Source organism: Triticum aestivum, chromosome 5D (assembly GCF_018294505.1).
Source record: "Triticum aestivum cultivar Chinese Spring chromosome 5D, IWGSC CS RefSeq v2.1, whole genome shotgun sequence".
In the NCBI taxonomy this organism is placed as follows: domain Eukaryota; kingdom Viridiplantae; phylum Streptophyta; class Magnoliopsida; order Poales; family Poaceae; genus Triticum; species Triticum aestivum.
Window position 1 is genome coordinate 551,663,922 of NC_057808.1, and position 27,261 is coordinate 551,691,182.

A 27,261-nucleotide genomic window follows, 5' to 3' on the forward strand; every position below is an offset into this window, starting at 1 on the left:
CAAGATCAACATCAGGTTCAATTTCTACTTCATTATCATTACTAGGTTGAGCATCATCATGAACATTATCATTAACATTTTCACTAGGTTCATGTTCATTACCATATTGTGTTTCAGCATCAGAAATAGAAATATCATTTGGATTCTCAGGTGTGTCTACAACAGGTTCACTAGAAGCATGCAAAGTCCTATCATTTTTCTTTTTCTTCTTTTTAGAAGGACTAGGTGCATCCACGTTATTTCTCTGAGAATCTTGCTCAATTCTCTTAGGGTGACCTTCAGGATACAAAGGTTCCTGAGTCACTTTACCCCCTCTAGTCATAACTCTAACAACATTATCATTCTCCTTATTATTTAATTCATTGAGCAAAGCATTCTGTGCTTTAAGTACTTGTTCTACTTGAGTGGTAACCATAGAAGCATGTTTACTAATGAGTTTAAGTTCACCTTTAACTCTAGACATATAATCACCCAAGTGTTCGATCATATAAACATTGTGTTTCAATTGTCTACCAACATAAGCATTGAAGTTTTCTTGTTTGACAATAAAATTATCAAACTCATCTAAGCATTGGCTAGCAGACTTATAACGAGGAATATCACCTTCATCAAATCTATAGAGAGAACTTACCTTTACTACCTGTGTTGGGTTATCAAGACCGTGTATTTCTTCAATAGGTGATGAATTAAGACCATGTATTTCTTCAACAGGAGGTAAATTCTTAACATCTTCAGCTTCAATACCCTTTTCTTTCATAGATTTCTTTGCCTCTTGCATATCTTCAGGACTGAGAAATAGAATACCCCTTTTCTTCGGAGTTGGCTTAAGAGTTGGTTCAGGAAGTGTCCAATTATTTTCATTAGTCAACATATTATTCAATAGAATTTCAGCTTCATCAACAGTTCTTTCCCTGAAAACACAACCAGCACAACTATCCAGGTGGTCTCTGGAAGCATCGGTTAGTCCATTATAAAAGATATCAAGTATTTCATTTTTCTTGAGAGGATGATCAGGCAAAGCATTAAGTAATTGGAGAAGCCTCCCCCAAGCTTGTACGAGACTCTCTTCTTCAATTTGCACAAAATTATATATTTCCCTTAAAGCAACTTGTTTCTTATGAGCAGGGAAATATTTAGTAGAGAAGTAATAAATCATATCCTGGGGACTACGCACACAACCAGGATCGAGAGAATTAAACCATATCTTAGCATCACCCTTTAATGAGAACGGAAATAATTTAAGGATATAATAGTAGCGAGTTTTCTCATCATTAGTGAACAGGGTGGCTATATCATTTAATTTAGTAAGATGTGCCACAACAGTTTCAGATTCATAACCATAAAAAGGATCAGATTCAACCAAAGTAATTATATCAGGACCAACAGAGAAATCATAATCCTTATCAGTAACAAAGATAGGTGAAGTAGCATAAGCAAGATCATATTTCATTCTGGCATTCAAAGATTTTTCTTTCAGCTTAGCTAATAATTTCTTAAGATCACTCCTATCATTGCAAGCAAGAAAGTCTCTAGCAGTTTCTTCATCCATAACATAACCCTCAGTCACAACAGGCAATTCATATCTAGGGGGAGAATCTTCATCATCACTTTCATCAATATTATTAGTTTCAATAATTTCATTCTCTCTAGCCCTAGTAAGTTGTTCATCAAGAAATTCACCAAGTGGCACAGTAGTATCAAGCATAGAAGTAGTTTCATCATAAGTATCATGCATAGCAGAAGTGGCATCATCAATAACATGCGACATATCAGAATTAAAAGCAGAAGCAGGTTTAGGTGTCACAAGCTTACTCAAAACAGAAGGTGAATCAAGTGCAGAGCTAGATGGCAGTTCCTTACCTCCCCTCGTAGTTGAGGGATAAATTTTGGTTTTCTCGTCTTTCAAGTTCCTCATAGTGACCAGCAGATATAAATCCCAAGTGACTCAAAGAATAGAGCTATGCTCCCCGGCAACGGCGCCAGAAAATAATCTTGATAACCCACAAGTATAGGAGATCGCAACAGTTTTCGAGGGTAGAGTATTCAACCCAAATTTATTGATTCGACACAAGGGTGGCCAAAGAATATTCTCAAGTATTAACAGTTGAGTTGTCAATTCAACCACACCTGGATAACTTAGTATCTACAGCAAAGTATTTAGTAGCAAAGTAATATGGAAGTAACGGTAATGGTGGCAAAGTAACAGTGATAGTTTTGTAGCGATTGTAACAGCAGCAACGGAAAAGTAAATAAGCGAGGAACAATATGTGAAAAGCTCGTAGGCATTGGATCGGTGATGGAGAATTATGCCGGATGCGATTATTCATGCAACAGTTATAACATAGGGTGACACAGAACTAGCTCCAATTCATCAATGTAATGTAGGCATGTATTCCAAATATAGTCATACGTGCTTATGGAAAAGAACTTGCATGACATCTTTTGTCCTACCCTCCCGTGGCAGCGGGGTCCTAGCGGAAACTAAGGGATATTTAGGCCTCCTTTTAATAGAGTACTGGACCAAAGCATTAACACATAGTGAATACATGAACTCCTCAAACTACGGTCATCACCGGGAGTGGTCCCGATTATTGTCACTTCGGGGTTGCCGGATCATAACACATAGTAGGTGACTATAGACTTGCAAGATAGGATCAGGAACTCACATATATTTATGAAAACATAATAGGTTCAGATCTGAAATCATGGCACTCGGGCCCTAGTGGCAAGCATTAAGCATAGCAAAGTCGTAGCAACATCAATCTCAGAACATAGTGGATACTAGGGATCAAACCCTAACAAAACTAACTCGATTACATGCTAAATCTCATCCAACCCATCACCGTCCAGCAAGCCTACGATGGAATTACTCATGCACGGCGGTGAGCATCATGAAATTGGTGATGGAGGATGGTTGATGATGACGACGGCGATGGATTCCCCTCTCCGGAGCCCCGAACGGACTCCAGATCAGCCCTCCCGAGAGAGATTAGGGCTTGGCGGCGGCTCCGTATCGTAAAACATGATGAATCCTTCTCTCTGATTTTTTCTCCCCGAACACGAATATATAGAGTTGGAGTTCAGGTCGGTGGAGCACCAGGGGGCCCACGAGGCAGGGGGCGCGCCCCCACCCTCGTGGACAGGGTGTGGGCCCCTGGCCTTGATTCTTTCGCCAGTATTTTTTACTATTTCCAAAAATAATCTCCGTGAAGTTTCAGGTCATTCCGAGAAGTTTTGTTTCTCCACAAAAATAACACCATGGAAATTCTGCTGAAAACAGCGTCAGTCCGGGTTAGTTCCATTCAAATCATGCAAGTTAGAGTCCAAAACAAGGGCAAAAGTGTTTGGAAAAGTAGATACGATGGAGACGTATCATATATCAAGTGAATCAATATGATACCCCATTGTCACCTCAATTATTCATACCACAAGACATACATCATGTGTTCCCAAATCTGAACATTCAATCCGACATGACAAAACCTCAATGGGTAAAGATTCAGTTCATCACAACAAGAGTATAGAGGGGAGAAACATCATATGATCCATTTATATTAACAAAGCCCATGATATAGATCACAAGAGAGAGAGAGATTAAACACATAGCTACTGGTACAAACCCTCAGCCCCGAGGGTGGACTACTCCCTCCTCATCGTGGTGGCCACCGGGATGATGAAGATGGCCACCGGAGATGATTCCCCCCTCCAGCAGGGTGCCGGAAAGGGTCTAGATTGGTTTTCGGTGGCTACAAAGCCTTGCGGTGGCGGAACTTCTGATCTAGGTTAACCCCGAAGGGTTTCGGAGTATTTGGGTATTTATAGTGCAAAGAAGGGGTGCGGGAGGCCACCGAGGTGGGCACAACCCACCTTGGCGCGCCAGGGCTGGTGGGTTGTGCCCCCCTCGAGGCACCCCCAGGTGCTGCTCTGGCCCGTCTTGGGTGTTCTGGCCCATAAAAAATCTCCAAAAAGTTTCGCGGTGTTTGGACTTCGTTTGATATTGATTTTCTGTGATATAAAAAAAGGCAAAAACAACAACTGGCACTTGGCACTATGTCAATAGGTTAGTCCCAAAAAATGATATAAAATGATTGTAAAATATCCAAGAATGATAAAATATCAGCATTAGTACTTCATAAATTATAGATACATTGGAGACGTATCACTACACCATTAGGGTTTGGAAATTTTGAAGACTATGCTACCGCTAGATGGCCTCGAGGAAAAAGGGCAGCGGAGACAAAACCACCAGGAGAGGTACTCGGACATTAATTGTGCCCACAGAATCCCCACTAGATCTGTACCTATCCATGTTCGATCCGACAGATTCATATCATTTTCTCAAAAATTTCACTATAGACCCAGGTTCTATATATTGTAGTTGCTCCCCAAAGATGTGAATGCCAAACTTCAGATTCATTAACGTTCAAATGAATATTGTTTATGTCTTTGGCCGTGTTCAGCAGCCCTCCACTCCTCGGTCATGGAGCGGAGCAGGTGGAGCAGGCGGAGCATTGTTTTAGCTGCTCCATAAATTACAACTAGCTGTCGCTCCGCTGCGGAAAGGAGTTGCTGAGGCGGAGGGAGTCCGAACATGCTCTTTATTAAAAAAAAACCAGGAGTGAAAGGCGGAATAGACCTCCGCATTCATATCATTTTCCAACAAATAGTGCAACTTTGTTAACAACTACTTTATTAGACTCGAAACCAACTTAAACCCTTCCCTACATAGAAGGGAGCCACTAATGAGGTTCTTCTTGACGGTAGGGACATCATGCATGTTCTTCAGCTACACGATCCTTCTTGAAGTAAACTCCAGATCAACCGTGCCAATGCCATGAACAGAAGCACTCGCGTCATTCCCTATCAGTGCGGACATGTGACCTGTGACCTAGTAAGAAGAAAACAATGAAATGTCAGCACACATGAATATTTGCACCTATGTCCACAAGCCAATAATTGGTGTACTAACAAACTGAAAATATAGTAAATAAATTATCGCACGCACATGCACCACTCTGTTTCCCATGATCATATTGGCGGACTTAGAGTCCGACCCTGGCTTCTTGTACTTGTTAGGGCACTTGTTGGCCCAATATTCCTCCGAACCACAAGTGAAGTAGTCTCCATTTTGTTCTTCTTGAGAGTCTTCTTACCCTTCTTCTTAAAGTCGATATTTTGTTGGATAAAATTCTTTCCCTTGGGCTTGTAGGAATTGAAGTTCCTCTGTATCCTATTGTCTACAAAAGTTCCTTCATCCCCTTTTCTGTGCGGGTCCTTTACTCTAGAGTTCTGCTCAACTCAGATGAACGAAGACCTCCTCAACTGAGAATTCTCGTCCCTGACGTTCCACAGTAGTAGAAAACATTCTCCAGAATTAGGGAGCTTAACGATTATGCATCCCGCCGCAAACTTACCAGGTAAATTACACTTAAGAAGCTCAAGCTCCTTAACAATGCACTGTCATGAGGCTGTTCCAAAACAGAATGATTCTCGACCATTTTATAATCGTGGAATTGCTCGACGGCATACATCTCACTACCAGCATCCGTTGTGCCGAATTTAGATTTGAGCGCCTCCCACAAGCCATTGGCAACCTGCATATGTATATATGCATCCACCAACTTATCTCTGGTCACACTTAGAACTACTGTGAGAAAGACGACGCTGGCCTCCTTGAATGCCTTCTCCTGATCAGGAGCCAACGTTCTCGTGGGAGTAACACGGCGACCTAGAACATGTTCATAGCTGTGAGCCATAAGGTGGTTTTTGTTGCGGAACGTAGCATGCAATTTCAAAAAAATTCCTACGCTCACGCAAGATCTATCTAGGAGATGCATAACAACGAGAGGGGGAGAGTGTGTCCACGTACCCTCGTAGACCAAAAGCGGAAGCGTTAGCTTAACGTGGTTGATGTAGTCGAACGTCTTCTCGATTCAATCGATCAAGCACCAAACGTATGGCACCTTCGAGTTCTGCACACGTTCAGCTCGATGACATCCCTCGAACTCTTGATCCAGCAAAGTGTCGAGGGAGAGTTCCGTCAGCCCGACGGCGTGGTGAAGGTGACGGTGAAGTGATCCGCGCAGGGCTTCGCCTAAGCACTACGTGAATATGACCAGAGGCCTAAACTATGGAGGGGGGCGCCACACACGGCTTGGCAAAAATGATCTGTGTTTTAGCGGTGCCCCCCACATATATATAGGTGGGAGAGGAAGAGGGGCTGCAAGGGGCGCCCCAAGTAGGAGTAATCCTACTTGGGCGCCTCCTCCAAGTCGGCCTCCCCCCTTCCATATCCATCGGAGGGGGAAGGAAAGAGAGGGGGAGTGGAAGGAAAGCGGGAGGCCGAATCCTCCCCTTTCCTTCTCCCTTCCCTTCCTTTCCTTCTCCTCCTATTCAGTCTATAGGGAGCGCACCAGCCCCTTTTGGGACTGGTCTCTCCAACTCTTGGCCCATTAGGCCCATATAGCTTGCCGGGGGTTGCCCGGAACCCCTTCCGGTGACCCGATACATACCCGGTACACCCAGAACACTTCCGGTGTCCGAATACTATCGTCCTATATATGAGTCTTTACCTCTCGACCATTTCGAGACTCCTCGTCATGTCCGTGATCTCATCCGGTACTCCGAACAACCTTTGGTCACCAAATCAATAACTCACAGAATACAAAATCGTCATCGAACATTAAGCGTACGGACCCTACGGGTTCGAGAACTATGTAGACATGACCGAGACACCTCTCTGATCAACAACCAACAGCGGAACCTGGATGCACATATTGGTTCCCACATATTCTACGAAGATGTTTATCGGTCAAACCGTAATGACAACATACACTACTAGGGAAATGCTTATACACAGGAGCTTAGTAGTAGCCCTTTTCATAAGAAAGCGCTGCTGCTAAATAACAGTAGCGCTTGTCACTGAGGAGCGCTGCTACTATTCATTTAGCAGTAGCGTGTGTGTTATAAAAAGCGCTACTACTATAGTTGCCAACGGCTGCATGGCAGTGTAGGTATACTAGTAGCGCTCGTACCTAAAAAGCGCTACGACTATCCTTACCTTATCCACACCCGGCGCCCCGCGCGTCTCCCTCACTCTCCCTCACACACTCACTCGCCGCACGTCGTTGTCTGCCGTCACCCGCCATCGCCTGCCGTCGACTCCCCCAAGGTATCTCCCTCCTCCTCTCGCCGCCCTCCTCTCTCTCCCTCTTCCCACGGCCCTCCTCTCTCCTCCCTCTCCGCCGGCGGCCCCCTTCGATCCTCCTCCTCCCTCTCCGGCGGCCCCCTCCGATCCTCCTCCTCCCTCTCCGGCGGCCCCCTCCTCCTCCCTCTCCTCCTCCTCCCTCCTCCTCCCTCTCCTCCTTCCCCTCCTCCCCCTCCTCCTCCTCCTTCCTCCTCCTCCTGGCCTCCTCCCACCCCCTCCTCCCCCTTTCTGTAAATAGGTTTTAGTTTTTGTTAGATGTAGGTTTTTATTTTTAGTAAATGTAGGTTTTTAGTATATTTTGTTTTTAGAAAATTTGAATAAGTAATTTGAAAAGAATAAGTAAATGTAGGTCTTTTGAATAGAATAGGAAATTTTTAGAAAATTTGAATAAGTAAATTTGAAAATTTGAATAAGTAAATTTGAATAGAATAAAATATGAAATTGAAAAAAATAAGTAAATGTAGGTCTTTTGAATAGAATAGGAAATTTCAGAAAATTTGAATAAGTAAATTTAAAAAGAATAGGAAATTATAAGTAAATTTGAATAGAATAATTAAATGTAGCTTATGGAGTTTCACTAAGTCCTAAGATGACGATAATAATCTTTTTGTTTATATTTTGTTTTTGCAGAAATCAAGGAGCCCCTGCATCATCCCCGTTGTCATCCCCGTCACCGACCCCCTCCGACCTCGATCGAGGTGAGACCAGCCACCCCATGTTGTAAATTTAATTTAGGTATTTTAGGTGTTTAATCTTAGAATAATGTAGTATGAACCCTAGTTATGATTGAATCATGTTCAAAATGTAGGTTTTTAATTAGGTGTAGTTAATAGAATTTAGGTGTTTTAGGTGTCACATTTGTTGTTATTTTTTTAGTTAAAGCAATTATTTCCGCGTCGACGTCGACGATGCCTATCTCGCATCCTCGTCCTCGACTCGGCGGAGGAGGCCTGGGCTTGGTGAGGAGCCATGTCCGGGACTGGGCTCCGCCGGGTTGGTACTAGGAGGTGCTACCTTCCGGGAGGCGCAACTTGGTGAGGAGCCAGCCCGTCGTTGACCCGAACCTTCTTTGGTGGCGGTCGCATGGGCCAGTGACGGTGCGGAGGCTTGAGGACCCCGCGGAGGTGGTACGTCACCGTGTCAGCGAGGAGGACGAGCACGCCCATCACTACATGGTTGCGTTGGAGGGCAGGTTCTCCAATACCTGAGAGGTTCTTCAGGGATCTCACTGGAGCTATGATCCTGTGATGGTTCCTTCTCTTTGGGTGTCCATCGCCCGCGCCGATACCCGTCGTTCGCTATGGTTTTAGCTGTATTAGTGATGTTATATGTATGATACTATTCGAGATCTATTAGTGATAATATTCGACGATGTACGGACGAAAGAGATGATTTAGTTTTGTTATTGAATGAATGCTAATTTGAATACTAATTTATTTTACGATTTAGATATGTGCTTGCCCATATGATGTAGATATAAACATGTATATGTTGTGTTGCTTAAATAGGATATGTGCTTGCCCAAGTGGCCAGCCATGTTTGCAGGTTACACCACTACAACAGGAACCCCCCTTTAGCAACACAACAATGCGTTGTCGTTTGTCCATATAAGCGTTGCTACGGTCTACACCAACGGATTAGTATGTGTTTTCGTAGGTGGTGTTGGAAGGGTCTACAACAACATATATAGATCCGTTGGTAATCTGAAGAATAATGTGTTGCACGGCAACAACAGATCCATGCAACACTTCTATGCGTTGTTGCTGTTGTTGCTGGTACAATAGAATAACCTCCTTATATAATCAATTATAACAGGAGGTAGTTTGAATGGCAGTACAAGGCACAACTTCAGTATACTTGAGAGAGTGGAAATGAACTAATATATTGATTCAATTGCACAATCTGTTACATTGCAATGCAAGTATCATCATTAGGAGTACATCACTTTCTTAGAAAATACACTTTACATAATATAAAATTTCTAAAAATTGAAAGAATTATTTTCGACTCTCCTCCAAGTACCAAGCATCAACATATAGGGGCTTCTGGCTTGCGCCCATGCTAGCCCTACCAAAGCTAGGCTCGCCAAATTTTTGGCTGACAAATTCGCCACCGTCATCTCACCAAGAGTTGGAGCAGCAAACTGAAGCAGGACCAAAGTTGGTGTCCATCCAAATGCTGGCCAACACACTTTGCCAATAATTTGGCACGGCGGCTCTCGGCTCTGAACCAAACAGATCCATATTCTCCAAGTATCCAAGGAACCATGTACTGTATTATTGAACTTCTCAACCTACAATGAAAAAACATAATACTATTCTGGCATATATTTGAAATTTGAAGTTTAAATATACATGCTATGCGTTGTACCTAAAGGATCCATATAAAAATAACCAGTGTGCAAGAAAAGATCGTTGGGAGAAACATACAAGCTTATGTATGTCTGACAAATACCAAGCATCGCTGAGCAATCCGATGTACATGTACACTGTGAAAAACCATCAACATGCATGTCCTACTAACAATTATCCAAAGATCGTATTGTATCAACAATGAGATGAATTCAGCAACCAACTATTAGATAAATAGGTAACCAGTAATATCAACTACACAGGGTTGAATAATTCTATTTTCCAAAGGTCTATGCATTAATTAGTTTTGCATCACCAATGCGTGTGTATTAATCATGCTTGGTATGGTGTATTAGGATTTAGGAGAAACAAACTCAATGCCAACAGCTCAAAAATCATTAAATAATCCACCTCATGCAAAACTTCGTACTTACTTGATAACTAAATGTTACACTTTAGTATTTCTCAATCCATGAATCAAGATTCTCAGAACCTGTAGAAGCAACAACATGACAAAGAAACGCATCATCAGATTGGGGCTTCTCTAGGAAAAAGTAGGAGAGTCCTGTTCTAGAGAAGGTTGGACCCTAGATGTTTGCAGAAAAATAAAAAAGAAATTAATATGCCCCTCTTTTATTCTTCAAGACAAACCTAGTACAAAAGATGATTACATATTTTAGAAATGCATCAGAGGTGACCAATGTAATGGCTGAACAATCTGAATAAAAGCAGAACTAAGTAATGGCTAAACAATGTTTTGTCAGTGCGTACCCAGTCCAATGTGGCATATGCTATAATCAAGAAATTTGATCCTTGTCGCCACTTGGCCCTCTAATCATGTATCATTTGTCCTGTCATTGAATAACTGATCATCAATACCTATATGAATGTACAAAATATGGGACTGGACAAAATTTAAGACTGTATAAATAGATATATATATTGGCACCCTTAACTAGCAAAGATTCGCTGGACCAGTTAGTGTAAAATTAAGGATATAGAATAAATAAGAATGCAACATCATGAGAAGAAGAAAATGAAACTGAAACCAGGGGAGAGTGTATCAAGAAATGAATGGGTTGCCCCACTTTCTCTGACATCTCTACTATTAAAGGGGGATCGAACTTCGTGATGGTTCGACCTCGTTCGATCCCCACCTCCCTTCATACGACAACCATCGCGCGCAATGGGCCACGCCTGCATCATCCCAAAAATTGAAGCCCACCATCCCAAGGCAACCCAGTCACACGGCCTGTCCGTCGACGCCCACGTTTTTCCCCACGATCAAATCGTCAGAAGCCAACTCACGCATACCCAATCTCCCCCGCACCCGTACATCTTCCCAACCACAGCCACCGTCGCCAATCTCCTCTCCCACTCCGTTCTCCTCCCCATGTCGCTGCAAAAATCTCCTCTCCAAATCTCGTTCCCCTTGCTACGGTGCAGATCTCCTCTGTACTACAGCCCCCTATGCCGTGGACACCGAACACCACCACCACATCCTTGGCGGCGGTGTCGCTGCCCTTCTGCTGGTGGCAGCTCAACGCCTGCTTGCTACCGTAGGGGCACCGGTGGTTTATGCTGCTGCTGAGTCGCTGTTGTGGTGCCGCCGGCGAACCATGAGCCGGTACACCGGCGTTATCCCCTCCGCATGGACAGACCTGGACGGAAGGCAACGGATCCAGTGCTCAGCGCCTTTCACCTCCAACGGCCTCCTCGACTGAGCGGCGACGGCTCGACCTCCTCCGACTAGGTGGTAGGATGAAATCCCACCCTCTCTTGCTACTTGACTTGGTTCAGTTTTTTTGGGCCTATTTGGTTTACCTGCATATGGACGAAATCCCTTCCGCTCTTTACTTAACTCACTCATGATCCAACCCTTGTATAAGATACGGTACAAGACATAGGTAAAGATTGTTGAGGGTAGAATACATAAGTGCATATTGTATGGTGCTGAATATTCTTTTTTTTCTTCTGTAAATACAACAACGATGTACACATAGAAGGTCTTCTTAGATGTAGTTATATGGGATACAAATGAGTCTTGCATGTGATTGTGATAGCATGTTGGGTTTGTGTTTTTGATAGCTTGGTGATGGCGGTGGAAGCCACGAAGCAACGTGGCATTAATTTTTTTTCTGTAAATACAACAACGATGTACACATGGAAGGTCTTCTTAGATGTAGTTATATGGGATTCAAATGAGTCTTGCATGTGATTGTGATAGCATCCTGGGTTTGTGTTTTGATAGCTTGGTGATGGCGGTGGAAGCCACCAAGCAACATGGCATAGCATGAAATGGGTGGTTGATTTTCTATACTTATCTGATTGATTTTCTTCTTAGGCGGCATGAAGTGGATGGAAAAAATTACAGGAATCACCAGGTATGTGGCGATGCAGCAGTTGTGAAAGACAAGGTGGAGCTTTAGTTTGGATGGTACAAACATGTACTAATGCACGACCATTGAAAATTCCAATGCACCAAAGGCTCTGGGGAGTGCTTAAACAGCTACTTTGTTTCTTCAAACATCAGTTGTTTAGAGCTAATCAGTCAGGAGTGTTGGCCGGTTCCCTGACCAATGATTAACTATGCCATATCATATATATGGGACGTGAAAGTACACTTAAATATTGGCAGTAGGATTACCAGAAGTAGTGCTTTCGTTTCCTTCTGCAAACAAATAACACTACTTATAAATCTTTCGCCAACAAATAACAATAATTCTGATAATAATTTGCATTTTTTGCATTGACCTCCGTACAACAAGACTGTAACATGATCAACCTGTTTGAAGTTACTGAAACCTGGTAGACAGAGACGTGACTATCCTTGTTATCGTTCCAAAGAATTTTCAGATATCAATTAATGTAATCTTTGTTGGCAGATTTGAAGCTTGCTACATGTTTTTCACAAAAAGTTCATACCAGCTGGTATTTAAACAAAACCATATTTACTTATGCAACTACAATTTCAGTACGTTATGCTTAGCATGTGCCTTTTTAGTCGTTCCTTTCTGGGTTGTTCTATGCTTTCAATATTTATATGGGCTTCATTATTCATCAGTAATAGTACCCTCTTGTGCAAAACTATAGCCCAAGCTTGTTATTTGAATATAGGTACAATTTTTTCCACGTTGATCATTTACTAGCCGGGTAGAATTGTAAACTATGGCTCCTTCCATAATGAAATGGGCTTCTTTTAAAAAAAATCAAAATGCTAGGAGAAAAAATGACGGTAGTGGTTTTCATTATCCAAGAGAGCTGACATAGTTTACTAGAGAGTGCGCTTTCGGCCATGCTGAGTTTAGGTTAAGATGAGCACCCAGTTGGTCATGGTCATGTTGAATTGAAGCATACAACAGTGAGGCAAAGAGCAAGTGTGAATGAGGCACTGACTAGATCGATGGATGCCTTTATGAAGTTGAGTGATGTTTTAAACCATTCCTCATAACACCTACCGAGTACTCCCTCAGTTACAAAACGCATGTTATCATTAGTTCAAATTAGAACTAAAACCACTACAAGTATTTTCGGTGAACCTCGTCCAATCCAGTACCATCATGATCAATCTTTTCATCAATTGCAAAAGTTCCCCAATTTTTTTTATGTTGTTCTTCTCTCTCCTAAATCATTTTTATGCCATTTCTTTGCGCTAAGACTTTTGATTAACTACCTATTAAGTGGAGATTGTAATTAAACGATAGAATAGTTGTTATTTCATTGACATCAATTTATTGTCTCGTGATCAGCGCTATCCATTTTTGCTAAAATATCCCTTTCTATATTCAGTATGATACCAATTATGTTAATATACAGCTAGAATAGCTGAAACTTGGTTGATTTCGCTTTGCTTGATCAATGCCTTATGATCTGAGCATATCACACCATGAGAACAGGGTGTTTGTGCGGTCAATGTGTGGCCAACGGGAGGGTAGCTGGAGAGGTATCACATGGTAGCCTACCAAGGATACATATTGTCTTATGCATGTAATCCAATTTCTCTTTTAGACCACAGGTTCCAATATTGTACATTGCGAGCACCACGATACCCACTTTAGCTGGAGAGGTTCCAAGGTGACAACTGGGACACCATCAAGATCATTTGCACGATGCTCAGACGCCTAGAAACTTGGAACCATTGGCGCAACGCCTGGTCGGCACCGCATTGGTTGGCACAGTAAACTGCATGCAGCAGGAAGAATACATACGTAGATTAGTACTTCCGCCCTTCTGGGTAACCAACAGAGAGCACGTCGGGAAGCTCAAATCTAATGCTCGACGGAATCTGTACATAATACAACTCGCTGCTTCCTGAACGAAGAACTACATAATCACGTTATATTTTTTCTTGATCCAAACAAGGAACCACATATACTTATCTTAACAGAAAAACTAACTAAAACTGGTTTCCCTAAAACTCGTTTTCCAAAATCTGGCATTTAATACTTGTTGTCCAAACAAACACTAAATGTGTGTTGGCTTACACTAGTAGAAAACAGGGCTTAGGTCACAGCGCAGTTTTCACATTAGCCCCGGTTCAGTCACGAACCGGGACTAATGTGAGCATTGGTCCCGGTTCGTGAGCCCAGGGGGCCGGCTGGGGCCTCGTGGGCATTGGTCCCGGTTCGTATGGACCCTTTGGTCCCGGTTGGTGGTACAAACCGGGACCAATGGGCCACGCTCCTGGCCCACCACCCTTTAGTCCCGGTTCATACCACAAACCGGGACTAAAGGGCTGGTCCTAGTTGCGGCCAGTGTTTAGTCCCACCTCGCCAACCGAAGGGCGCTCACACCAGTTTATAAGCCCGTCCCTCTATGCCTGTTGAGCTTCTATTAAAGTGAAAATAGATGCCCTTATACAGGAAATTTGACTTAAATTCATAGTAAATTTCATAGAAATTTAGTATGAATTTAGGTTGAATTTTCTCTATAAGTGCATCTATGTTCATTTTTTATATTTATAAAATAAATAAACCTTAATAAAATAAATAAAACTAAATAAACCTTAATAAAATAAAATAAATAAACTATAGTAACTACAATAAATAAACCTTAATTAATTAAGTAAAAATAGCAGCAAGTAAAATAAATAAAAATAGCAGCAGTAAAATAAATAAAAATAAAATAATTAAAGTAAAAGACATAAGTAATTAGAAATAAAATAAATAAGTTTTTTGTTGTAAGTAGAAAGAAAACCTTTTCAGAGTTCATTTGAAATGCTTTTCAATTTTAGGGTCTTATAGCTCAAAATAATTAGTAAATGCATGAAAAATAACAAATGAAGTCAGAAAGGATTGACAAATGATGATGTGGCTTTTAATGGTGCATTTTGAACACACAAAAAGTCAGGAGTTCAAATAAGTTTTAAAAAATGAAATCCCTTTGTAACAGACGAGTTTCCGGATGAAATCCTGATACTTTGAAAGAGATTGTCCGTTTTGTACACGAAGTGCATCCAGTTTTTGCCGTAACCCTCTCAACTTTCTTGCACATGCTATGTGGATGAAATGATGATATCATGCCAACTTTCAACCTTTTCAGAGTTCATTTGAAATGCTTTTCAATTTTAGGGTCTTATAGCTCAAAATAATTAGTAAATGCATGAAAAATAACAAATGAAGTCAGAAAGGATTGAAAAATGATGATGTGGCTTTGAATGGTGCATTTTGAACACACAAAAAGTCAGGAGTTCAAATAAGTTTTAAAAAATGAAATCCCTTTGTAACAGACGAGTTTCCGGATGAAATTTAAACTATTCAAATTTGGAAACTAATGGATTAACAGAAAGTTTATAATTATTCTGAGCTAAAAGCAAAAAGAATAAAAAAATAAAGCAAAAATCAAAAGAAAATAAATAATTCAAAAAACAAAAAAATACTGGAAAAAATAAAAAAATGCCGCCTAATGGGCCACACAGCCTGCATACGACTAGAAACCCATCTGCACATGGGCCAGGATGCAGGCCCGCAGGCCCAATAGGCCCAACATGGCAATGACAAAGGTAGGCATGTATAATTCCTGCATATTAGAGAGGAGCTTAGCACCTGAGCTGCAGCGCAGCTTATAAACAGGTGCTGAGCTCTCTCAGCTAGCGAGGTGGGACTAAACTTCCCACCGCACCGCGCGAGCACATTAGTCCCGGTTGGTGGCTCCAACCGGAACCAATGCTCCCCTTTGGTCCCGGTTGGTGCCACCAACCGGGACCAAAGCCCTCTGCTTCCCGCCCTTTGCGCTGGTGAAAAGAGGCCTTTAGTCCCGGTTGGTGGCACCAACCGGGACCAAAGGGTGGGTATTGGTTCCGGTTGGAGCCACCAACCGGGACCAAAGCCTTTGCTATATAAGTAGCACTTTGGAAATTTTCTGATTTCCATCGCCAGTGTCCACCCGCCCGACGACGCCGCGAGCTCGATCTACGCCGTCAGGCTGCCCCGTCGTCGTCGCCGTCGCCCGTGCCCCCGAGCCCACGCCATCGCCCGTCGCCGTCGTCCTCCGCCCCCCGCCGCCGTCGTCGTCGGCCTCCGCCGCGCGCCCCCGAGCCGTCGCCCCGTATACGTCACCGTCGCCGCCCTCCGCCCCCGGCCCGCCGCGGTCGCCGTCGCCCTCCGCCACCCTGTGAGCGCCGCCCCGATCCCCTCCTCCTCCTCCCTGTAATGGCCGCCGCCGCTGCCGCCGCGCCCCCTAGCTATAGTACTAATTAGATGTGTAGTTAATTAGTTGTGTAATTTAGTTGTGTAATTTAGTTGTGTACTAATTAGATTTGTAGAGATTCAAGTTAGATGTGTAGTTAATTTAGTTGTTGTAATTTAGATGTATTAATTTAGATGTGTAGTTTATATTTTTCATATTTAGAAGTCATTTATGTATGTTCATATTTAGAAGAAAAAGAAGGAGAGAAAAAAGGAAAATAAGAAGAGGAAGAAGGAGAAGAAGAAGAAGAATAAGAAGAAGAGGAGAGGAAGTAGAGGAGAAATAAATAAGAAGATGAAAAAGAAGAAAAAAAAGAGTAGAAGAAGAATAGGAGAAGAAGAAATAGAATAATATATTATTCTATTTTTTCTTCTTCTCCTCTATTCCTTCTTCTTCTCCTCTTTTTTTCTTTTTTTCTTCGATCTCCTCCTCTATTCCTTTCTTCTTCTCCTCTTTTTTTCGTCTTCTTCCTCTTCTTATTTTTATCGGGTATGTCGTTGTCGATATATGTACCCCCCTCCCCGATAACTTTTAGTAAGTACTACTTAGAAAGTGTTTAATAGAATTAGTTAGAAAAATAATAGAACTAGTTAAACTAGCTAGTTTATTTGTAGTAAGTACTACTTTATTCTATTTATAGTAAGGAAATTAATAGAACTAGTTTGTTTTTTAGTTAAAGCAATTATTCCCGCATCGACGTCGACGATGCCTATCCCGCATCCTCGTCGTCGACTCGGCGGAGGAGGCCGGCTTGATCAGAGGGGCCATGTCCGGGACTGGGCTCCGCCGGGCTGGTTTTGGGAGGTGCTACCTTCCGGTGGGCGTAGGTTGGTGAGGAACCAGCCCGTCGTTGACCCGATCCTTGTTTGGTGGCGCTCGCGTGGGCCAGTGACGGTGCCGAGGCTTCCGGACACCGCGGAGGTGGTACGTCACCGTGTCAGCGAGGAGGACCAGCACGTCCGTCGCTACATGGTTGCGTTGGAGGGCAGGTTCGACAATACCTGGCAGGTTCTTCAGGGATCTCACTGGAGCTATGATCCTGTGATGGTTCCGTCCCTTTGGGTGTCCACCGCCCGCGCCGATACCCGTCGGGCGCTACTGTTCTAGCTGTACTAGCGATGCTATATGTATGATAGTATTCGAGGTGTATTAGTGATAATATTCGGCGATGTACGGACGCATGGAGATGATGTAGTTTTGCTTATAATTGAATGCATCCTAATTTGAATACTACTTTATTTTGTGATTTGATTTTGCTTATTGAATGCTCAAAGTGGAAAACTACTCCGATCCTACTTTGAATGCTAAAATTGGAGAGCACTATGATTAGTTGATAGCTTATAGGGTTTTTGTTTTCGCAGAAATCTAGGAGCCCCCCGGCCCCTCCATCATCCCCGCCGTCGTCCCCGTCACCGCCCCCTCCGACATCGAGGTGAGACCAGCCAAATCCTCTTTTAGAAAGATAATTAAACGATATTTCGGGTTGACTGTAAGTCTGTCGAGTCTCCACCATATATGAGAGGACGAAGAATCCCGACTGTTGTCGTGGGGGTAGCTTCTCCTTCGTTCCCGTGTGCTAGACAATTTGGTGTAATGCACTCGAGAACGAAAGGAGGAGCTACCATCACCGACGGTCGCAAATGTCAGAGAGGAATCAGTGAGGGAGAGTTCCACCATATATATATGAGAGGACGAAGAATCCCGACTGTTGTCGTGGGGGTCGCTTCTCCTTTGTTCCCGTGTGCTAGCTAGACATTTTGGTGTAATGCACACGGGGACAAAGGGAGGAGCGACCATCACCAACGGTCGAATGTATACACCACGTGAGCTGAGAGTTTTCAAGAAAAGACTCGACAAACCGATAGTCAACCCGTGATGAATAATAATGATCTAACTTAGGTTTTTTAGTACATATATTTAATTGTAGATGTTTAATATTTGAATTATATATGAACATAGGAAATGTCGTACTCGGACGACGAAAGTCTCCCGGGGGAGTGCGACTGGTGCCACGACGACCGAGGTCAGTGCGACAGGCCTCACCTGGACGAAGATCGGCGCTTCAGTATTAAGCTGGAGGAGACGTTCGATGTTGAAACGGTACGCAACGACGACAAGTGTTATTTTTTCGTAATTAAGCACGACTTCAACTATTTCAACGTGTACTTTTCATCTTTTACAATTCGGCTAGCTTATCCCATGCCATGCAAGACGCTACGTCTTGGAGAGGATGGGTTTTGAAGACCATGAAAGTATGGAAACAAAGAAAATTCACCTAAGGACCCATCATGATATAGATTTTGAAGTAAAGCTGTATAATTCTGAGAGCGTAACCCATTTTGGTTGCAAAAATTGGGAAGCATTTTGCAAGATGTATGGTTTTGATGAGGGTATGCTTGTCACCATGGATCTTGGTGATCCTGACATCGAGCAAGACAATATGGACATTTGGGTCCTTGTTGATACGCCTCCAATTCTACCGCTATGTGAGTTTCTCAAACATAGTTATTAGCTAATTTATATTGTTCATTTCAAAATAGTTGACAGCTTATTTTCATTGACAGCTTATTTTGATTGTTCAAACAATGTGCGGAACATGGTAGACAGAACCTACTACACCGATGGCTCTGAGTTAACTTATAAGGAGAAAACTCATCTGGTCGGATTTTGTACTGATATTGAGAATTACAATATCTACAATCAAACTCCTCATCATTATGGTCCTCCATACGTGCCACTAGTGCACGTGTTGAACTACGGTAACTACTATGGAGATACCCTGGTAAGATTTCTTACTATTACGACATCCGTGCATATTTTGCATAGTTCTAAAACTAGTGCATTATCATTGCTAACTATGAAGTTATTACTATGTTTTTCAACAGATAATCCCAGAGGATTGTGTGCCTCATTTGATGTATCAGAATGGTAGGCTTGATGTTTTGAATATACAACCAGGTCATCCTACGAATCTCAACTGTCCATACCGGATTTCTAAAAGAAGTGGAGACATGCAAATCAAAGAATGGAAAAAATGTATGGACAGTCGCAAGGAGCTTCTTGGAAGCAAAAGGAAGCGAGGCGCAAGAATTGGAGACAGGATGATCTCCATTCTCCATAATGGAGAGTCAGGGTCTATATTGTTTTATGCTATTTTACCTTAAAGAGGGTATTTCGGTCCTACCTAATACTGATGATCATGTGCTAAGAACAATTAAGTAGGGTTGGTTCGATGACTGTGAGGATGATGATCGTATGACTTGTTATTAATAACGAGTAGAAGTTGTATGATGATGATTAGTAGGACTTGTTATTATATATGATGATGCATGATGCGTGCATGAAGAGTTATTATATATCAGCGGGTGAAATGAACATGGATTGGATTGAAGTGAAGGCAACATGCATGTGGTGCGTGTCGAAAGTAGTACAATCCAAACTTGATCAAGTCCGGATTAGTATTACTTTCGACATGCACCACATGTTGCCTTCACTTCAATCTAAGCCATGTTTAGGCATAGCAGTACGTAGCGTTGGTAAACCAAGCACGGAGATATAAGAGAGGACACTTCTCTCTAATAGCTACCTAATAACAACCTAAATTAACCCCCCAAAACCCCCAACCCCCCCCCCCTTTCAAAAAAAAACAAAAACCTCAGCTCCTGCCAGGTGCTGACGCGTGGATGCCTATTGGTACCGGTTGGTGGCACCAACCGGGACCAAAGGCCCTCCTGCCTGGGCTCCCCGCACCGGCCACATGGATGGCCTTTAGTCTCGGTTCGTGTAAGAACCGGGACTAAAGGGCTAGGGCATTAGTAACGACCCTTTAGTCCCGGTTCCTGAACCGGGACTAAAGGCCCTTATGAACCGGGGTAAAAACCCCTTTTCCTACTAGTGTTAATTGGTATTCATGTTAATGTTTGGTATACTTAATGTCTCTGTGTTAGTTGTGAGATCACAATGGAGAATCAATATGTTGTAACAAAGTGAGTGGAAATTAGAGTCGAGGAGTAGAACGATGGCTGAAAGGAAAGAAATGAATTGTTTTCTGCTGGTTGCTTTTGCTGTTGTTGAGCGGAATGTTGAGGGTGACATTGTCACCATGATTTATGATTTTTCATCAAGAAGACATCCAAAAAATTCAACCCAATTTTGCACTCTCTGCAATAATCTATTCTCCACACTGGTTTGATAGTTGTGAACTATAGTGCATGGTGTTTTGGTCCGAATTTGATGCGAGGATGTATTGGTCCAAGATGTGGCAAGAAGCATAAGTGGTGAAAGAATACATTTTTTTGTGGGGAAGTGGTGAAAGAATGCTTGTGACCATTACGGCATTGAGAACAAAAAATATAAGTCCATGGCTAGAGCCGACAATGCCAGATTAAGGGTGGGTGAAGAGAATGGCGGTGGGGCACTGAGGCAGGGAGAAATATACCAATTTTTTTAGTGCAAGGAGCGGATGGTTAAGGAAACAGAAAGATTAAGAGGGAAAAAATGGGAGGGAATCAATGGTTTTTTGCTAAATGAATCCAAACCACATACAATCAATTTTGACAGATATTTCGAATTAAAACAACCATATGTCAACATATCTATTCTTTTATCCCGTGGCAACGCACGGGCATTCAACTAGTTGTAGTAAGATGTACATATCCATCTGCCCCTGAAGATGCACGCTGTTAAAGCAAGTAACTCCCTTGAATAATCTGGCAAGGCAAGCTAAATATTTCACCACAATCTTATCTATTTGCGCATCTAGTTTGAAACCTGAGCTGTATGAGTATTTAGAGACTAATGACTGTTAGATGACATTTCGCAGGCACAGAAAATGCAAGGGGAAAAATCACATGATGATATACAGGTGGAAAATATATTTAGATACAGTCGACACAAATCTTATTGGTTGCCTGGTAAGTTTGCCTACTAACCTCCATGTCATGGAGTAGTACAACTGCAGCACGTAAGTGACTTCCAGAGCTCGGAGATTTCATGGTATGACAACCTGAAGCCAATGTCGAGGCAGCCTGGAGCTCCTCCATATCCTCCAGAACAAAGATGATGATGTCAATAGAGTTCATCATAGGTTCAATGCATGTTTTATCTTGATAACAGAAGGGGAAAAGCATTAGCAGCTGAATCATACTTGCATTACGGGCTTATAAGGTAATTTGTTTCAGATCCAACCTACAGTCCAGATTAACAGTCGAAACAATATAGCAGGGCCGGGGTGGCGCAACACTGTCATGCCCGAGCGGGCAGCAGCACACACACGTGATTTAGTGGGCCTACAGACCGTAGGCGAGGGAACCACGCCGGCCACCGTTGCGACTAGGGTTAAGAATAAATCATTTGTATATATAACATGAAGGTATGGTTAGAAGCCTTGGTGTGCAGCACGATTCATCTATGCGTGCAAATCAACCAATAGGGTACCTGTACATTATCGTTTTTGCTGGTTTGCGTTGAAGGTGAACATGTGTTACAGCCAAAACCTGTGTTACTAGTAGTTTGAAGTTGCAAATAATTTTTTCCACAACGTGATCTTAAATAATAATCAGTTAAAGGTGCATGACAGTAGTAGCTATGTTGGAACATCTATCACAGATTACGGCAGAATATAAGGATTCAGAGGAACCGAGCAAGTCCCTCAAGATGTGTGTTGTTACCGACGGTGCGATGTTGCTCTTGCTGGCTCCACCTCCTCCTCCCTCTCTCCGTCACCAGCGGCGATGGGATCCGTTTCTCCCAGAGCCAAGTGGTGCGCTCGTGACTTGGGGGAGCTTGTGGCGACCAGTGGTAATCCATGCGGCGGGGTTCACGGCAGCATCTGTGGCGTCAAGGTGTCTCCTCCGGGGCGCCGGCGGTGGTGCCGGCTTGCATCGGAGAGGAGGAGGGAGTGGCCGCTGGTGTGGGGATCTGGTGCTCTCGTGTGGGCTTGGGCCCAGATCTGACTGCGGGAGTTCGGCGGCGGCGGCGGTGGCTGCTCGGCGCAGGCATGGCGGCCTGCTACAGGCCTGCAGCCATCGTGGTACGTGGAGGCTGGGGGTTGCGGTGGGGCTGGCTGGTGGTGGCGCTAGAAGGTGGTCGTCAAAAAGAATTTGGAGGTGGCGGCGGCAGAGTCGTGGTGATGGAAGTTTGGGCGAGAGAGAGAGAGATCAGGCGAGAGGGAGATGGTGGATAGAAAAGTTTCGCTCCCATCTTTTCACTTGGCGCGTGATATTTTGATGGACGAGGTATAGGGGGAGGTGGGTACCGGGAGGTTACTTAAGTGTGGGATGTGTGGGAGGTTGAACAAACAACGCATGTTGTCATATCATTGGTACATATGTGTTGGTATAAGGGGGTGTTTGTTGTAGTGCACCTCCTATAGTGGCCTATGTTTTGCCAGAGTGTTGATTAATTTTCGTTCCGGCAAATTTCAGGTGCTCGATATGTCCTTTTTTAGGAAAGGTCATGCCGGATTTTTTCATGAATTCTGGCATGACTTGTGCTAGAATATGTAGGAAATATCGAGTGGCATGGATTTTCTAGAAAAATAATTAAATGACATTTCGGGTTGACTTTAAGTCTGTCGAGGCTCCATCACCGAAGGTCGAAAAATCAGTGAGGGAGTGTATCCACCATATATGAGAGAGGACGAAGAAGCCCGACTGTTGTCGTGGGGGTCGTTTCTCCTTCTTCTCCGGGTGCTAGACCTTTGTTATGCACTAGGGGAAGGAGGAGTAATGACCATCACCGACGGTCGCAAATGTCAGAGAGGAATCAGTGAGTGAGAGTCTCCACCACAATGAGAGGACGAAAAATCCCGACTGTTGTCGTGGGGGTCGCTTCTCCTTCGTTCATGTGTGCTAGACATTTTGGTGTAATGCACTCGGGAACGAAAGAGGAGCTACCATCACCAACGGTCGAATGTATACACCACGCGAGCTGAGAGTTTTCAAGGAAAAGACTCGACAGACTGATAATCAACCCGTGATGAATAATAATGATCTAATTTAATTTTTGTAGTACATATATTAAATTGTACAAGTTTAATCTTTGAATTATGAACGTAGGAAATGTCGTCATTGGGCGAGAAAGTCTCCCGGGGGAGTGCAGCTGGTGCAACGACGACCGAGGTCTGTGCGATAGGCCTCACCAGGACGAAGATCGGCGCTTCAGCATTAAGCTCCAGGAGACCTTCGATGTTGAAACGGTATGCAACGAAGACAAGTGTTTTTTTCGTAATTAAGCATGCCTTCAACTATTTCAACGTGTAATTTTCATCTTTTACAATTCGAGTAGCTTATCCCATGCCATGCAAGACGCTATGTCTTGGAGAGGATGGATTTTAAAGACCATGAAAATTTCGAAACAAAGAAAATTCACCTAAGGACTCATCATGGTATTGATTTTGAAGTAAATCTGTATAATTCTGAGAGCGTAACCCATTTTGGTTGCAAAAATTGGGAAGCACTTTGCAAGATGTATGGTTTTTATGAGGGTATGCTTATCACCATGGATATTGGTGATCCTGACATCGACCAAGACAATATGGACATTTGGGTACTTGTTGATACGCTTCCAGTTCTACTGCTATGTGAGTTTCTCAAACATAGTTATTAACTAATTTATATTATTCATTTCAAAATAGTTGACAGCTTATTTCCATTGACAGCTTATTTTCATTGTTCAAACAATGTGCGAAACATGGTAGACAGACCGATGGCTCTGAGTTAACTTATCAGGAGAAAAATCCTCTGGTCGCATTTTGTACTGATCTTGAGAATTACAATATCTATTATAAAACTCCTCCACACTATGGTCAATACATGCCACTAGTGCACGTGTTGAACTACGGTAACATCCATGGAGATGCCATGGTAAGATTTTTTAGTATTACGACATCCGTGCATCTTTTGCATAAATTCTTTTAAAACTTAACTACACTGCTAACTACGAAGTTATTACTATGTTTTTCAACAGAAAATCCCGAATGATTGTGTGCCTCATTTGATGTATCAGAATGGTCGCCTTGATGTTTTGAACATACGGCCAGGTCATCCTACGAATCTCACCTGTCCATATCGGATTTCTAAAAGAAGTGGGGACATAAAAATCAAAGAATGGAAAAAATGTATGGACAGTCGTAAGGAGGTACTTGGAAGCAACATTGTGCGAAAGGCAAGAATTGAAGACGGGATAATCTCCATTCTCCATAATGGAGAGTCAGGGCCTATCTTGTTTTATGCTATTTCACCTTAGAGAAGGTAGTAGGTCCTAGTTAATAATACTCATGATCATGTGCTAGGAACAACTAAGTAGGATTGGTTAGATGACTATGATGATGATGTGGTATCGAGTAGAAGTGGTATGATTGTTGATGATGAGTATGACTTGTTATTATGATACCAATGATGAGTTATTTATTATTATGATCGATGATGCATGATGCTAAGTTGTTATATGAGCATGATTACTTATTATATATAATAGTGGGTGAAATGAACCTGGATTAGATTCAAGTGAAGCCAACATGTGGTGCACATCGAAAGTACTAGTAATCCAAACTAGATCAAGTTTGGATTAGAGTAGTACTTTCGACATGCACCACATGTTGCCTCCACTTGAATCTACTCCACGTTCATTTCACCCACTGTTATATATAATAAGTAATCATGGTCATAAAATCATATGATGAAAGTACTGTATATAAAACCACACAATGAAAATAAGCTGTATTTTTAAAAATAAAGGAAAATTTAGCAGTAGCGCTTTTTAGAATAAGCGCTACTGCTACTTACAAGTAGCAGTAGCGCTGTCCAAAGGAGAGCGCTACTGCTAACTAGGTATAGCAGTAGCGCTCCCTTTCTAGCACTACTGCTACTAGTTAGCTCTAGCGCCTTAGGGGTAGCGCTGAACCCAGCGCTACTGCTATGCATATTTCAAGCGCTACTACTAGGGTTTTCCCTAGTAGTGATACGTTATTCCCTTTGTCATTGGTATGTTACTTTCCCGAGATTCGATCGTCGGTATCTTCATACCTAGTTCAATCTCGTTACCGGCAAGTCTCTTTACTCGTTCCGTAATGCATAATCCCGCAACTAACTCATTAGTCACATTGCTTGCAAGACTTATTATGATGTGCATTACCGAGAGGGCCCACAGATACCTCTCCGATACTCGAAGTGACAAATCATAATCTCGATCTATGCCAACTCAATAAGCACCTTCGGAGATACCTGTAGAGCATCTTTATAATCATCCAGTTACGTTGTGACGTTTGACAGCACACAAGGTATTCCTCCGGTATCTGGGAGCTGCATAATCTCATAGTCAAAAAATATGTATTTGACATGAAGAAAGCAATAGTAATAAAACTGAACGATCAACGTGCTAAGACAACACATGTCTATGGTTAGGAAACTTAACCATCTTTGATTAACGAGCTAGTCTAGTAGAGGCTTACTAGGGACACGGTGTTTTGTCTATGTATCCACACATGTATCAAGTTTCCGGTTAATACAATTCTAGCATGAATAATAAACATTTATCATGATACAACGAAATATAAAATAACAACTTTATTATTGCATCTAGGGCATATTTCCTTCAGTTTTGGTCTGCCAACGCTTAAAGTACCTTCCTGTCATGGGTCTAGTTTCAGTGTTGCGGCAAAGCCTTGGATAAAAAATTACCTACATAGATTAGGTCTTTAATTGTTGAGTATGTAAGCAATTTTTTGATTCAATTAATCCAAGTATAAATCATGATCATGACGTAAGGAACACTAAGCTTATACTAATACATGATCATAGTATCACGTACTAGACAGAGATCAGAAATGTCTACGTAGAACGCTAATATGGCTAACACAGTAATAAACATGAGCGGTATAAGCGAGGTATACCCTCTAGTAGGCCATAATGAAACTGCGGTGGTGGCGGCAGCGGCGTGCTCGGCGGCCTTCTTCTCGGCTTCGGTGGCGAGCTTGTCTGCTTCGATGGCCATGGTGATGACAAAGGCAGCGCAGGTGTAGATAGTGTAGTGGACGTGGACGAACTGCGGCGAGCAATCGCATAGAAGACGCTCCCAAAAAACCTAATCACCCGTCTCCCGTACAGGATTTGTAGAGGCGAGGTTTCAGAGGCCTGCTCTATCGTCAACCGTGTAGGCGGTGGACGGGAGGGGATCGCTGGCGACAGCGGCAACAAAAGGAATGAAAGTGGGCGTGGAGGCAGAGCAGATGTGATCTGTTTCGCATAGGTGTGAGCTCGGCTCGACACATTCCCGCAACCCGCCTCACATCGCGCCGAGGCGAGGCGAGGCGGGCAGCGGAGGAGGAGCGTGTGGGAACCACTTCTCTTCTCAAGCTCCAATGGCATGTGAGAGAGAATCCCTTATAAGGAGGTCCAACTCCAATTCAACTAGCCCTATATGTCTAAACTTCCCACCACACCCATTGTCAACTAGCCGGATGTGTGCTCATTGTTAGGAAGACCTTGACAAGTTACTTAGGTTTTCGTAAAAAAAAGATTAGTTACGTAGGTGTACACTGTCTAAACCTTGCCGACATGGAAAAAGGTTATTTGTGAAGGTTTGCCCATCTCTTTGAAGGGCAACTAGATAGATGATGGGAAAATTTTGTTTTTGCCATTATAGATTTTTGCCAATTTTCTTTATGCCACTCTATATTTTGACATTTCACTTTCATTCTTAGTTTTTGATAATTATCATAATTGCTATTCTGTGCCAAAAGTAAAATAATTTTATTTCATTTTTGCCACTCTTAGTTTTGATAATTATCACAATTATCAAAATTACCATAACATAGATGATTGCCCTACTAACCCAGGACGTGCTAGCCAAGTGCAAGATATTTCTATCACACATATGTAATCCACTATCGTCGTACTGTTATTCGCATGTCAGCGCTCACATGATGAGTACAATACATGCACACAAAAAAGAAAGGAAACCATGTACGAGAGGAGGGGGTGCACGGGCGCTGATGAGACATGTCACTTCACCTGG

At 42.8% G+C, this 27,261-nt stretch overlaps 1 protein-coding gene and 1 long non-coding RNA gene across 7 annotated transcripts in view; one reads left to right on the forward strand and one right to left on the reverse strand.

The window, feature by feature from the left end:
* The window catches only part of LOC123123777 (ankyrin-3), a 109,908-nt gene that overhangs the window by 36,652 nt on the left and 45,995 nt on the right, over nt 1–27,261 (forward strand). The window lies entirely within an intron of this gene.
* Nucleotides 9,068–22,386, reverse strand: LOC123123780 (uncharacterized). 4 transcript variants are annotated; one of them, XR_006460821.1, is made up of 4 exons: nt 21,915–22,386; nt 21,177–21,290; nt 10,330–10,409; nt 9,668–10,051 (listed from the first exon to the last, which is right to left on the reverse strand). It is a non-coding gene; the product is annotated as an uncharacterized lncRNA (long non-coding RNA). The 4 variants fall into 4 exon arrangements; XR_006460822.1 differs by adding an exon at nt 9,068–9,521 and having other exon boundaries at nt 9,993–10,409; nt 21,177–22,386; XR_006460819.1 differs by having other exon boundaries at nt 9,668–10,409.